The sequence below is a fragment of the Ailuropoda melanoleuca genome, chromosome 7 (genome assembly GCF_002007445.2).
Source record: "Ailuropoda melanoleuca isolate Jingjing chromosome 7, ASM200744v2, whole genome shotgun sequence".
Taxonomy (NCBI): domain Eukaryota; kingdom Metazoa; phylum Chordata; class Mammalia; order Carnivora; family Ursidae; genus Ailuropoda; species Ailuropoda melanoleuca.
In genome coordinates, this window is record NC_048224.1 from 2,279,153 (window position 1) to 2,292,615 (window position 13,463).

Here is a 13,463-nt window from a genome sequence, read left to right on the forward strand (position 1 = left end):
GAATTTAAGATACAAAACAAGAAATAGAAATAGAAATAGAAAAAAAAAAAGAGAGAGAGGCAAACCAAGAAACAGATTCTTAACTATAGAGAACAAACTGATGGTTACCAGAGGGGCAGTGGGTGGGGGAGGGGTAAAAGACATGCGCGGGATTAAGGAGTGCGCTTGCTGTGATGAGTACCGATGTGTATGGATGTGCGGAATCACCATACTGCACACCTGGATCGAGTATTGCACTGTATATTAGCTAGCTGGAATTTGAATAAAAACTTTAAAAAAAACCCCAAAAACCAGGAATGCCAAGGGGTGGGGGAATAGAGTTCCATGTTTAAGTAAGTTTCAGAAATTCCCTCTTGAAAGTTCACAATAGAAATGAGTACTTTATAGGATTGAGGGACTTTATTGTTATAAAGTAATTTAACTCAATTTAACCCATAACTTACTTGACTATAGAAAAAACTCCCCACATAACATCTATTAACAACTCAGGACATTAATTAATGAGATAGTCTGAATTCTGTTTCTATACTTCTTGTAGAGTACAGAATGGGTAGGAAAATTATTCATTGGATTTTGTGTACCAATAATTGTTTGGAAAATGCTCAACATTTGGGTTTGCAAAATTGCTATTCTTATTTTCTTTTGTTCCCTTTTTTCTAAATCAGGTAGCTAATAGTTTCTGAATTCAGCTTTACTTTCACAGATTAATTAAAGGAAGCTTTCAACAGGGGAGTGTGAGGCATTGGATGTTAAATAACAGTGGTGGGCCTATGATGAACTGAGCCTTTAAAAAATAAAATTTAATTTTAAAATAAAGGCATTGAATAAAAAAAATAGTTGTCTGCAAGTCAAAATTTGCTAAGTACAGTTTTGGAAACAAGCTCTCTAAAGAAGGGGGTGGTTTCTATAGTCTGGAACCATTTCAAAACTTGATGACATTAATGGAATGATACACCACACTCATGGATTGGAAGAACCAGTATTGTTAAAATGTCTATTCTATGTAAAGCAATCTATAGATTCAATGAAATCTCTATCAAAATACCAACAGCATTTTTCACAGAGCTAGAACAAATAATACTACAATTTGTATGGAACCAGAAATATCCCAAATAGTCAAAGAAATCTTGAGAAAAAAGAACAAAGCTGGCGGTATCTCACAATTCTAGGTTTTAAGATATACAATAAAGCTGTAGTAATCAAAGCAGTATGATACTGGCACAAAATTAGACACACAGACCAGTGGAACAGAACAGAGAGCCCAGAAATAAACCCACATTTATATGGTCAATTAATCTATGACAAAAGAGGCAAGAATATACAATGAGAAAGACAGTCTCTTCAACAAATGGTGCTGGGATACCTGTATAGCTATGTGCAAAAGGAGAAAGGTGGGCCATTTTCTTACACCATACACATAAATGAACTCAAAATGGATTAAAGACCTAAATGTGAGACTTGAAACCACAAAAGTCCTAGAAGAAAAAAATAGGCAGTAATCTCTCTGACATCAGCCATAGAAACATTTTTGTAGAAATGTCTCCTGAGGCATAGGAAACAAAAACAAAAATAAGCTATTAAGGATATATCAAAATAAAAAGCTTTTACACAGTGAAGGAAACCATCAACAAAACAAAAAAGCAACCTACTGAATGGGGAAGATATTTGCAAGTGATATATCTTTTAAGAGTTAATATCCAAAATATATAAGGAACTTTTACCACTCAACTCCTCCCCAAAGGCAATAAGAATCCAATTAAAAATGAGCAGAGGACCTGAGTAGACATTTTTCCACAGAAGACACCCAGATGGCCAACAGACACATGAAAAAATGTTCACTATCACTAATCATCAGGGACATGAAAATCAAAATAACAATGAAATATCAGTTTATACCTGTCAGAATGGCAAGAATCAAAAAGATAGGAAATGACAAGTGTGGTGAGGATGCAGAGAAAAAGGAACACTTACGCAGTGTTGGTGGGAATGCAAACTGGTGCAACTATTTTGGAAAACAGCGTGGAGCTTCCTCAAAAAATTAAAAATAGAAATACCATATGATCCAGTAATTCTACTACTGAGTACTTACCCAAAGGGCGGGGGGAACTAATTCGAAAAGATATATGTACCCCTGTGTTTATTGGAGCATTATTTACCACAGCCATATGGAAGCAACCCAAATGTCCATGGATAGAGGAATGGATAAAGAAGAGGTGATACACACACACACACACACACACACACACACACACACACACACACTCACAGGAATATTACTCAGCCATAAAAAAGAACGAAATTTTGCCATTTGCAACAACATGAATGGACCTTGAGGGTGTAATAAGTCAAATAGTTAGATAGTGAAAAATAAATCCCGTAAGATTTCACTCATATGCGGAATTAAAGAAACAAGACAAATGAACAAAGCAAAAAGAGACAAACAAAACAACAACAACAACGAAACCGGACTCTTAAATACAGGGAACAAACAGGTCGTAGCTGAGAGGTAGGTGGATGGAACGTGGGTGAAATAGATAAGAAAGAAAAGGTACAAATTTCCAGTTTCAAAATAAATAAGTCATGGACATGAATGGTGCACCGAAGGGAATATGGTCAATAAGACTGTAGAAATGACGTTTGGTTAGGCTCACTGTGGTGAGCATCCAGTAATGTCTAGAACCGTGACATCACTATGTTTTCCATCTGAAACGAAAATTACACTGTCTTTGAATCATACCTCAATAATTATAATATGAAAACCGTGATGCTGTTAAGACTTTAGATGTAGAGAAGCAGTGCCAGACGATGGTGGCATGGGAGGCAGAGTCCAGGCATCCTTCCCCAGGAGCTGAGCAAGTGGTAAGAGTGCCCTTTACATGAAGTATGTTCATGGAAATTGAACATTTACCTGAGAAAAGGCCGCCCAGGTTATTAAAATCTCAAATGTTGAATGGCAGTTATGTAATGAGTTTTTTTTTTTAAATAGAGAATGAACTGCCATTTATATAAACACTGCTTGAAATGTTGATAACTGAAGCTGGGTGATGGGTGCTTAGGGGTTCATTCTACATTCTTGAAATGGTACACTAAAAAATATTAGGAAAAATAGATTATTTTTCTCCTAAAATAAAGCTCTTTCCAAGTGCAGGGTCCCTGAGGGGGAAAAATAACAAAGAAGATGTTGTTTAGAACCATTAACTGAGTTCCAGTAGCTAAGATTGGACCTAAGTTTCTTATGTCATAGCCAAACTGTAATATGACTCAGCTTTAAAAAGAGAATGTGGACTTTACGGATAATTCTAAAAGTGCTACTTTATGAGATCATCTATATGGAAGTGTAGGCAGTATTCAGCAAAAGGTGTGATGTTCACCTTAGGAACTGTTTTGTACCTTTGCATGTTATGTATGCCATGAAGATTCACTCTAAAAATGACTTACATGCAGAATTATCATTTCACATTTTTAGTTTATTCCCAAGCCTTTAGGAAATATAAGCACAACAACAAAGGCATGCATACATAGCTCTTCTAACTGACTACATTCACAGAACTTCTTACTGAATTCTAGAAGAGGTATTGCTAAGCTTGTGGCTTTACTATTGTACCCTACAAATCAGTAAGTTTTAGTTTAATTGAACCAAGATAACAAGTGAATTTCAGGCTGTAGTACATCAGAGAAAATAATCTGAAGCCAAGTCAATCATTTCCAGACACACAAAAGAGGAATGAAATGTTAACCACAGGTTATAAGGAATTTTGTGGTTTGCAACATGATTGGTTATGGTTTTTCAAATGAAAGCAGTGAGCAAGAGTCCAGACTGAGCAAGAGTCTTTGCCTACATGATTAGAATTCGAGCTGGGTTAAGGTTGACAAAATGAGACTTTTAACTGATTAGTTATTATTATTTTTTAAACTTTTCAACCCCCTTTGCTCATTTCTCCTACCACCCCCACCCCTTGCTTCTGGCAACCACCAATCTATTTTCTGTATCTATAAGCTTCTTGTTTTTTGCTGTGTGTGTGTGTGTGTGTGTGTGTGTGTTTTAGATTCCACATATGAGAGATCACACGGTACTTGTTTTTCTACAGTGACTGATAACCTGTGAATCCAAGCTAGAACTGAATTTGAAGGTAGTTAGAGAAAAGTTCTTATTATGGCTTTCATAAAACCAAAATTCCTAATCATCATCATCATCATCAAGAACTGTTGAATCTACCAAATTTTATGCAGTTTCCCCATGCGGAAAAAATGCCTTTGGCAAATGACCAGATTGTTCTTTACTTAGAGTAAAAGCTTTAAGATCTAAGAGCTTCATTTGTTACCTTGCATTTTTTAAATCCCCTACTATGTATGAACTACTCTAGGAAGTTTGATTTTCACTAGGGTACTAAGACATATGTGAAACATGCCTCGTATTTTGAGACAATCTATGGTCCTCCTTTGTCTATGTTAAAATCTAACAACCTTGGCTCTTGATAAGATTTAGAGGCTTACTACTATGACCTACTGAGGCATTTTCAATCTGTATCAGGCAATGGGTAGGTCAAATCACGATAACAGCCTAGCCTCAGAGGCAAGAGGAGGCTGTGTCCACTTAGCCCTGCTCTTTATAGCTACAGACCATGGCAGAGAGGTGAAAAAGTACAGATAGAAAAAGGAATTTCAACCCACATCTCTTACATACAAATCTGGGGGCAGTTATGGATCCAAAAGGAAAAAACAAATCAGGAAATAAAAAAAAAAATTAAAAAAAAGGTGATGTGGCCCAAATTTAGGTAGCAATTCTGGAAGATATTAAATGGCCTTTCTTCTGCTTTCTTATTTCATAAATTGGCAAAAGAACCTGTGTTTTGGGTTACACTTAGGGTTTTGTTTTTCTTCTCCCATCCTGTGAAGGAAATTCATGGTGTACCTAGCCAGGCTTGTGAGAGCAGAACACTGGAAATCAATGGGACTCCACAGTGTCTTATTCGGGCTGAAAAGTTTAGGTATGATAACAGGGGTTAGAAATAGGTCCAGTGGCTTAGTAGGGTCTTAAGACCTCCTTCCACCCCCCAACCCCACGTATGTTCTATGCCAAAAAGAGACTTCCCGTTTGCTTAATTTATCATCATTTAGTTTATCTTTAGCACAGAAACCATTTATATATGCAGGCATTTATTTCAAGATTCTCTTCTGCTTTGGGTGTTACTTCATACGTTTCTGCAAGAAATTCTCTCAGCAGCTGTACTTTTTTTTAGAAACACAAATGTACCTTATTAATGCTACTTATCAAGGCAAAGTATTTAAAAATACTTGGTAAACATTTGTTTATTTACATAAAAGATTTCAGAGTTTCGCACGGCTAGATTTAGGGCATATAACAAACACTGAGTGTGTGAAAGAAATATAAGTGATTCCAGCAGATGGCATGGTCAGAAGCAAAGGGTTTCCAAGAGCAAGAAAAAGCACAAATCCAAACTGAGATGTCCAAATGGCTATAATTGTAACACATTTACAGTAGAATGGAGAAGGTCATTTATATTATGTTAAGAAATACAGGGGCAGATTCTTATCTTATGCAAGTGTGTTACACAAAATGGGGATTTGACACATGGGTTACTATCAGATAATATACCACACACAGTTTTTATTTCGATTCCAGCAGAAAAACAATATTGACAAATTTCTTTCTCTCTTTGCTTCCTACTTTATTGAATAGAAGAGGTAACAATAGCATCTGCTGCACTTGGCTGGAGTCTGGGAGGAGGAAATTGTGGATGATGAGCCTCCCAGGCATATGGCCACTAAAAAGCTCACGCTACAGCCATGGCACAGCCAGGCTGCAGCTCTAATGGTGCGGCAGATACATAAGGCTGCCCTCCACACCAGGGCAGGGCTGCCAAGCCAGCATGTAAAGTCATTTTTAGTGGCCTGAGTGGTTTTCACCATCACAGCTCTAGGCATTACTGCAAAGCAGGAGGAGTTTATCTCTAACATTCATTCCCTCTCCCTGTGGCATCCCTCTACCATTTTCTGCTGCCCCGGCCTTACTGACTGCCTGGGTGCCACACATCCAGGCTGCTGCTCAGCTACGCCTCAGCCTTCTTTCAATCGGTCGTGGTCTTAAAGATCTGTGACACTTAATTGGCTCTAATGCATCAAAATTACCTATTCTGACCATTTTAGTTTCAAACATAATGCATCCCTGCTGTTATATAGGTGCTTTCTGCTTATTTTCCTAATTCAGCTAGAAAATGTTAAGGGACTCCTTAATCAAATTAACTGGACCAAAATTAAAAGGACTATAATGCAGTGGAAAATATATTGAACCAACAGTCAGAAGACTTGAGTCCAGCAAGAGTCAATGGGAAAGCGGTCAACCTCCTTGGGCCTCATTTTAATTTCCTATTTCTGAAACTAAAGAGATGGAATAGAAAAGGGAAGGGGAGGTGGGGAGGTAGAGAGGAAGAAGGCAGAGAGAGAGAGAGAAGAGAGAGAAGGAGAGGGGGAAGGAGGAGTTGTTTGGGAAACTTGAGATGTCCCTTCCAGGTCTAGGATTCACTGTGAATGAATCATATTCCTGGAATTTTAGAGTTTAAATAGAAGCCTATCAACTCTATTAATTCCTAAATTACAGTAAGATGTAAAGAAAATATTTTTGAGATAGGATTAAATGGGACTAGAGTATAAATTTCTCCTTCCACGGATGTTGATATTTTAGAAAAAGAATCAGGTAGCTGTTATGAAACAAATGGCATAGAATTTTCCTCTACTTTTTTAAAACCTATTTCATGTATCAACAATAACAAAAACCCTCTGTATTTTAGGGTGGGCCTGGGGGTTTTGCTCCCTAGAAGGAATATTTACCGTGGACTTAGCCAGGCTGGTAGGAATGGAGAGAAGAGCTTGTGTGTCCAGTAAGTAAGGTTCATTGACATAGAACTCAGTGCTGGGATAAATGAAGTCACACATCATTTGTCGCCTCTCCAATCAAGAGGTGGAGTCTCTTTCACTATCCCTTTGAATCTTGGCTGGCCCCTGCCTTGCTTTGAGCAAAAGAGTGTGGTGAAAGTGATGATGTGTGACTTCCAAGGTTTGGCCTGAAAAGGTCACAGAAGCTTCTCCTTTGATCCCCAGAACTCTGAGACCATCAGAACAGGATGCAAGGTCATGGGGAGTGGGACAGGCTAGCTTTCCCAGGCCTTCCAGCTGGCTGCAAAGGACAGGTCAGGAGGGGCCAGCAGAAGACCACTGCCTGGCCCCAAGTCAACCCACAGAACTGTGAGAAATAACAGATTATGGTGGTTTTAAGCCAGTAAGTTTGGGTTGGTATTTGTAAGTAGTAGTGGCTAACTGATAGCTATACCCTCCACTTCAGAAAGGTCACCAATTCCTAAGGCACACAGCTGTACCAGAAAAAGAAATGTGGTTACAATTTTTTTTTTTTAAGATTCAATGCTCAAAACTAACCCAATCTGAGACAAATGAACAAAACCAGATAAATGGGGGGGGGCAACCCAACTTTCTCAGAAAGATCATAATTCTCAAAATCCTTTCCTTTCAGGTATTAAAAGGAATTTGAGCAAGTAACTATTTAGCTTTTATTATCAGAATGAAAGAGCTACAGTTAACCCTGCCCCACCTCATCTTCTCCATTTAGATATATCATAAACCACAAACTCTACAAGAACCACTGTAGATCAATGAAAGTCTTAACCACTGACCCTCTCTTGGTGGACTGAAAGGTGAAGAAGGACTTTTTTATTGGGGAGGTGGGAAAAGTATGGAGGGAGGTAGGATGGGGAAAGAGAGAAAAAAAGACTGCTCAAGCTCTTTGGAAGGCCAACAAAAATAAAATAAATGAAAAGTGTTTAATTATTTCACAAGAAACTTATCCTCAATAAAATCTTTGGTTTAAAAATAGAGTGTGCTGTCCCAGAAATACATACTCCCTAAAAATTCAAGAGCAAGGGATTCTTAGGACCTTTATGTTTGGGCAGGGGGTCTTGCATTATGACTCACTTATCTTCCATACATCTAATCTTTCATCTTTGGCTTCCACTAGACATTGGAAAAGGGGGCAGCCAATAAATCATATGCCACTTAAAGGCATTCCTCGGGCTTATTGTTTTGAACTTCCAAAATGCTAGTTGTCCATACCAAACACGAATATGAAGTAATGTGACTGATACACTAGCAACAAAAACCAGCACTCGTCAGTCCCAAAGACCATGGCCCTTAGAAGTAGCCATCTTGGGAGGCTGAAGATTTATTACTGTTGCATTAATTTGCTGCCGTGGTGCAAGTATTTTTGGAACTCCTTTTTGGCAGTAGAGTTAAAAGCCTGTCACCTGTTCTTTTGAATTCCCTAATGGTGGCACATCTTCGTCCTTGAAGGTGGATTATTTATTTATTTACTTTTTTAAGTGCCAAGAGACATGTAGAGCCAAGTCCTGGGTTTGTATGGTTGGTGGCCAAGGTAGGGGATATTGTTGGCTGATATTTCAAGTAACAAGCCTAGCTCACTGTATTCTCTAAAAAGTCATTCTTAAGGCAAGTCTCATAAAGAAATTCTCCCAATGGTTAAAATGAGGATGCCATTCAAAGAAGTGTTTTTAAGCTTTAAAGCTTTGAGGTGGGCTATCTCATCTGATGCATATATTCCACACAAAGATCAGTTTAGCTGACATATAGCAATGTTCCTCAACCAGGGGTGAATTTGCTCCCAAGGGGACATTTGACAATGCTTGAGGGCATTTTTGATTGTCACAATCCTTGGGGCATGCTACTGGCATCTGGTGGACAGAGGCCAGGGATGTTGAGAAGCATCTTTCAATGCACAAGGCAGTCTCCCACAACAAAAATTATTTACCCAAATATCAATGGTGTTGAGGTTAAAAAGCTTGTCTTATAGTAACAATCTATTTTAACAGGATTTTTAAACTGCAGTGAAAAAATTACTAGATGTAGTATTATGTGTTTTTAAAGTGTAAAATTTTAAAGCGTTAAATAGTTGCCACTCACCTAGATTAATATATGTATATACACACACCCATACATTTTCTACTCTCCTAGCTTACAAATTACATAGAAGTCAAACCCACATTTCAGAAAAATGTGATAATGTTCATTGTTGTTTGACAGTAAGAGAACCAATTTAAATAAGGACATATTTTATGTGGGGTAAAACAATGATAACAAAAACGTCTATTAGTACAGACATTTATTGACTTCTTTCTATGTGGCAGGTGCCTGTCTAATTATCACTTTACACATATCATCTTATTTAATCTTTGTACACTAAACAGTGAGGGTCATACTATTATTATCCCCACCTTACTAATCAGGAAACTGAGGCTTAACAAGGCTAAATAAATTGCAGCGAAGAGTGCAGCTGGGATTTGAACTCTAATAAGTTGATTTCAAGTGTGCTGTCCCCAAAGGGGATTCTGGATCTGCTAAAAGCCATCTCTGTTGTGGGCTGGGGACAGTTCTGCTCTCATTTGTATAACATAAATTGGGCAAAATAGAAAATGCCAGTATGGTGTAGACAAAGAGGAGAGGACCCTGAATCATAAAACATGGGTTCTCAGCCACACTTTCTACTTACTAGTTGGATATGTGGTCTTCATCAAGTCACTTAACTTCTCAGAGTCTCAATTTCCTTATCTGTAGTGTGGAGATGGTAAGACTATACCCTTACTCTTTTTGTTGTAGAGATTAAATCAAATAGATGATGGAAAGATGCTCTGTCAATGGCCACTTATCTACACAAAAGTAACTTGGTTGCTATTCTTGGGCATGGGAGGGAATGGAAAGGTGACAGTTTCCCAGGTGCCGCTTTCAGGGATTTTTGGGACCTACCCCTGATATCTGACCCTAACATTAGTTGTTTCTTACAATATTGGTCTCACCTCTCCTCTACTGCCTTTATATCTATGTCTTCACAAATAAATTTTCCATGTCATCAGGCAGCCAGAATACTCCCCCCAGTACCCCAAACACCTTCAGTGTGAGTTTTATATTTTATACCTACTAGAGTCATTATGAAATTCTTTGTAATGTTTTCTTTAGGTTCAATTACTCTTAAATTATTTCAGTGCATGTAAGGCATTTTTCTCGTATAGACTGTGCCATCAAACCATTGAAGATCTGGCCTCCTGATTTATAACACCATGTTGTTTCATAAATTAAGAGTTTGTTCTATATGCACAATTATTAGTATATAATAAGAGAACCTATGCAATAGTTTCAATGAAGTATAATTATTTCTCCTCACCTTAAAATGTTTCCATAAATAAGGACACACTTTGTATATTCCACCCATTTTCTTATTAAAAGATGTTAGTATTTTTAACAATCCAGTCTTTCATCTACAGAAGGCTAGCTTCTCTTATTAATTTATACATGAAAATGAATCCCAGGTTTAAGGAAAATATGGGTCTATGGTTTGTACTTGTCATTATCTCAAAACTATCACCTACTTTGGCAATACCTGTGGTCTTTGATCTAAAGAGATATTTGAACGGAACATTGGGGAAAATAAAGGATGGCATTTAGAATGAATGGTTAAAATGCATTAAACAATTTTCCATAGCACCCTTAGCTCTTTAGATCACAGGTCTTTTATTTTTATGATCATATGCAATATTTTCCAAAAACCTTTTTAACTTGAAAAGGCTATTTTTGTCAATATTGGTTTGCTATTAGAAGTAAATGGTTATGTTGTAAATATGGTCTAAGTAGTTTTTTGGTTGTGCTTTCACCTATAAAGTAAAAAAAAAATATTATCAAGATTGAGTCTTATGAATCTAACCCCAAATTGTCATTTGATTTTTACCAGACCACCCTTAGTGGTTCATTGATGTTTCCAAAACATTATTGATTTACATCAAGCCCTAAGTTCCTATTCCTTAGGGTCTTATTTTTTTTTAAGATTTCATTTATCTTTTGCAGGATATGAGAGAGAGAGAGAGCACACAAGTGGTGGGGAGGGGCAGAGGGAGAGGGAGAAGCAGACTCCCTGCTGAGCAGGGAGCCTGACGTGGGCTCAATCCCAGGACCCCAGGATCATGACCTTTTTCTTTCTGCTTTTAAAGACTGGTTTAATTCTATGATTTATAAGAATTTAACTATCCTTAGGAGGTCTATTTTACTCTTCTTGGAATCTTCTCATTTAGAAGACAGATTTAGGGGGTCTTGATCTATCCCTCCTTCATATTTATTCACAAATAAATTTCTCCTATAAAGATAAGGTATTCCCTTGGTCTTAAAAGGGGTTAACCATGACTCAGAGTTAAGTACCACGGGTCAAGGGTTTATAATTGACACAGTGAAATTATGGCTTCATCCCAATTTATTCATTCTTAACAAAAAGCAAATTCAAATCATTTGTCATATTCCCTTGGTACTAGTAAAATATAAACCACAAATTCTTCTATAGAACAACTTAAAGAATAGGGCTCAATAGGGAGAAAAGTGAACAAAACTTCGTTTTCTAAGAGGAAGAGTGAAACAATATGGGGAAATGCAACATATAACCTCTATGAAAATCTAAGCTTAATAAATAGCTTGAAAGTTCTGTCCCTTAGTTTCTATTTTTTTTTAAAGATTTTATTTATTTATTCGACAGAGATAGAGACAGCCAGCGAGAGAGGGAACACAAGCAGGGGGAGTGGGAGAGGAAGAAGCAGGCTCATAGCCGGAGGAGCCTGGTGTGGGGCTCGATCCCACAACGCCGGGATCACGCCCTGAGCCGAAGGCAGACACCCAACCTCTGTGCCACCCAGGCGCCCCTGTCCCTTAGTTTCTTTCAAAATCAAATTTGTAACGGAGGAGAAAAATACCACATGTCTCTATTCATGTACTGCATAGATATTGGTGAAGAGGTAAGGGCAAACATTCATCTGACAACCATTCTAGTCAACAAAGATACATTAAGGAGGTAAGTGTAAGGAATTAAGGTAGTCTCTGTAACAAGAAAAGTCAGAACTAGATACGATGATGAGTAAACAGGTCAAGGACTTTGAAATAGGGCCTAAATTTACCACCCCCCTGTGCTTAATGCACCTCACAAATAAAACATACTGTTTTGTGAATTAAATGAGCGATCCTTTGAGTGCTTAGTGATACTTGGAAAATAGTGATGGCTCAGTAATGGGTAGCCACTGTGATCATTCTAAAATGATTAAGGGTAAAAGAGATGCACATACTAACAATTACCTTTGATACAGAACAAGTGAAATAAAGGCTAGAATAGGGCCATGTGATGTGGAGGCAGAAAGAAGGGAGTGGGTCATTCTGACTGGGTCACCAGGATAGGCTTAAAAAGTGAAATGCCCTCCAAGTGGTGGCCAAAGGTGGAGGTAAGGACCAGCAAGTGATCTAAAGGCTGGCAAACTCACTTGGTCGATAGGGACAGGCAGCCTAGGGCACACAGTGGCTATCACTAGTGGCATGAGCTCAGGAGAGAAAGTTGGTCTTCCTTGGTCTCTGTTTCTTCTTTTGTAAAATGGGAAAATTAGATTCCTACCTCTGAAGATGATTTGTATATAAAAAACATTAACACATGTAAAACACTTAGAACAGGGCCTCTCCAGTTGAGAAGAAAGAGTATCTGCTGTCGATTAACAGTTCAGTATGTTTAACTATTATTATGGCTAAAAAACAGGGATCTGTGTCTATCTTTAATCATGGAATGGAGAGCATGTGGAAAAGGAATAAAAGGATTGTAGAAAAAGGGACTCAGAAATAGGTATAAGAAAGATAAAGGCAATTTAAAACAATTAAATTCTCATAAGAAATACCACAATATAAAGAGAGAAAAATACAGTCTCATGCTAAAGAAAAAAATAGTCCAGCCCTGAAATGATCTTCCTATTTCTATAAAAAATTCTAAAACACCACATGGAGTTCAATCAACTTCAGAAAGCAATTATTGAGCACCTACTATGATGTAAGAGCTGGGATACAAATGTGCATAATCCATCAGCCATGCTCTCTGGGATTTCAAGGCATATGTGATCTGTACACATACAGTTAATATGCTAAGTGTGAACCTATTTTATGAGAGCTCAGAGAATACAGTGTTTAATTCTTTTTGCAGGAAGAGGAATGGGAAATGAGCTTAAAAGTATTTTCTAGAATTTCAACTCAGATGTTTATAGCATGAAGCAATCCCTATAAAAGGATGAGTTGAGCCGTGTGTAAAACAATAGGGTAAGAAAGGTTTGGAAAACTGGATAGTGCATTCCAGTTTAAAGTCATTCAAGTTCAAATTAAAAAAAAAAATTACCACAGATGTCAACAAAACCACCTGAGGCCAGTTTGCAACCTTTGCAATACACACGGCAAGTGCTGCTTGAGGTGGCTTAGGAAACAGGATTGAACATCAGCAGGTGGAGAGAGAAACAGGTGAAATTCTAGAGTGTATAAACATCATTTACCAAGAGCCAGAGATAAAAGTACTTGGAATGTGTAGC

The 13,463-nt window shown here is 37.7% G+C and overlaps 1 protein-coding gene across 38 annotated transcripts in view; it reads right to left on the minus strand.

Moving 5' to 3' along the window:
* The window catches only part of PTPRD (protein tyrosine phosphatase receptor type D), a 2,142,161-nt gene that overhangs the window by 28,180 nt on the left and 2,100,518 nt on the right, over positions 1-13,463 (minus strand). The gene's annotated exons all lie outside the window — the stretch shown is intronic.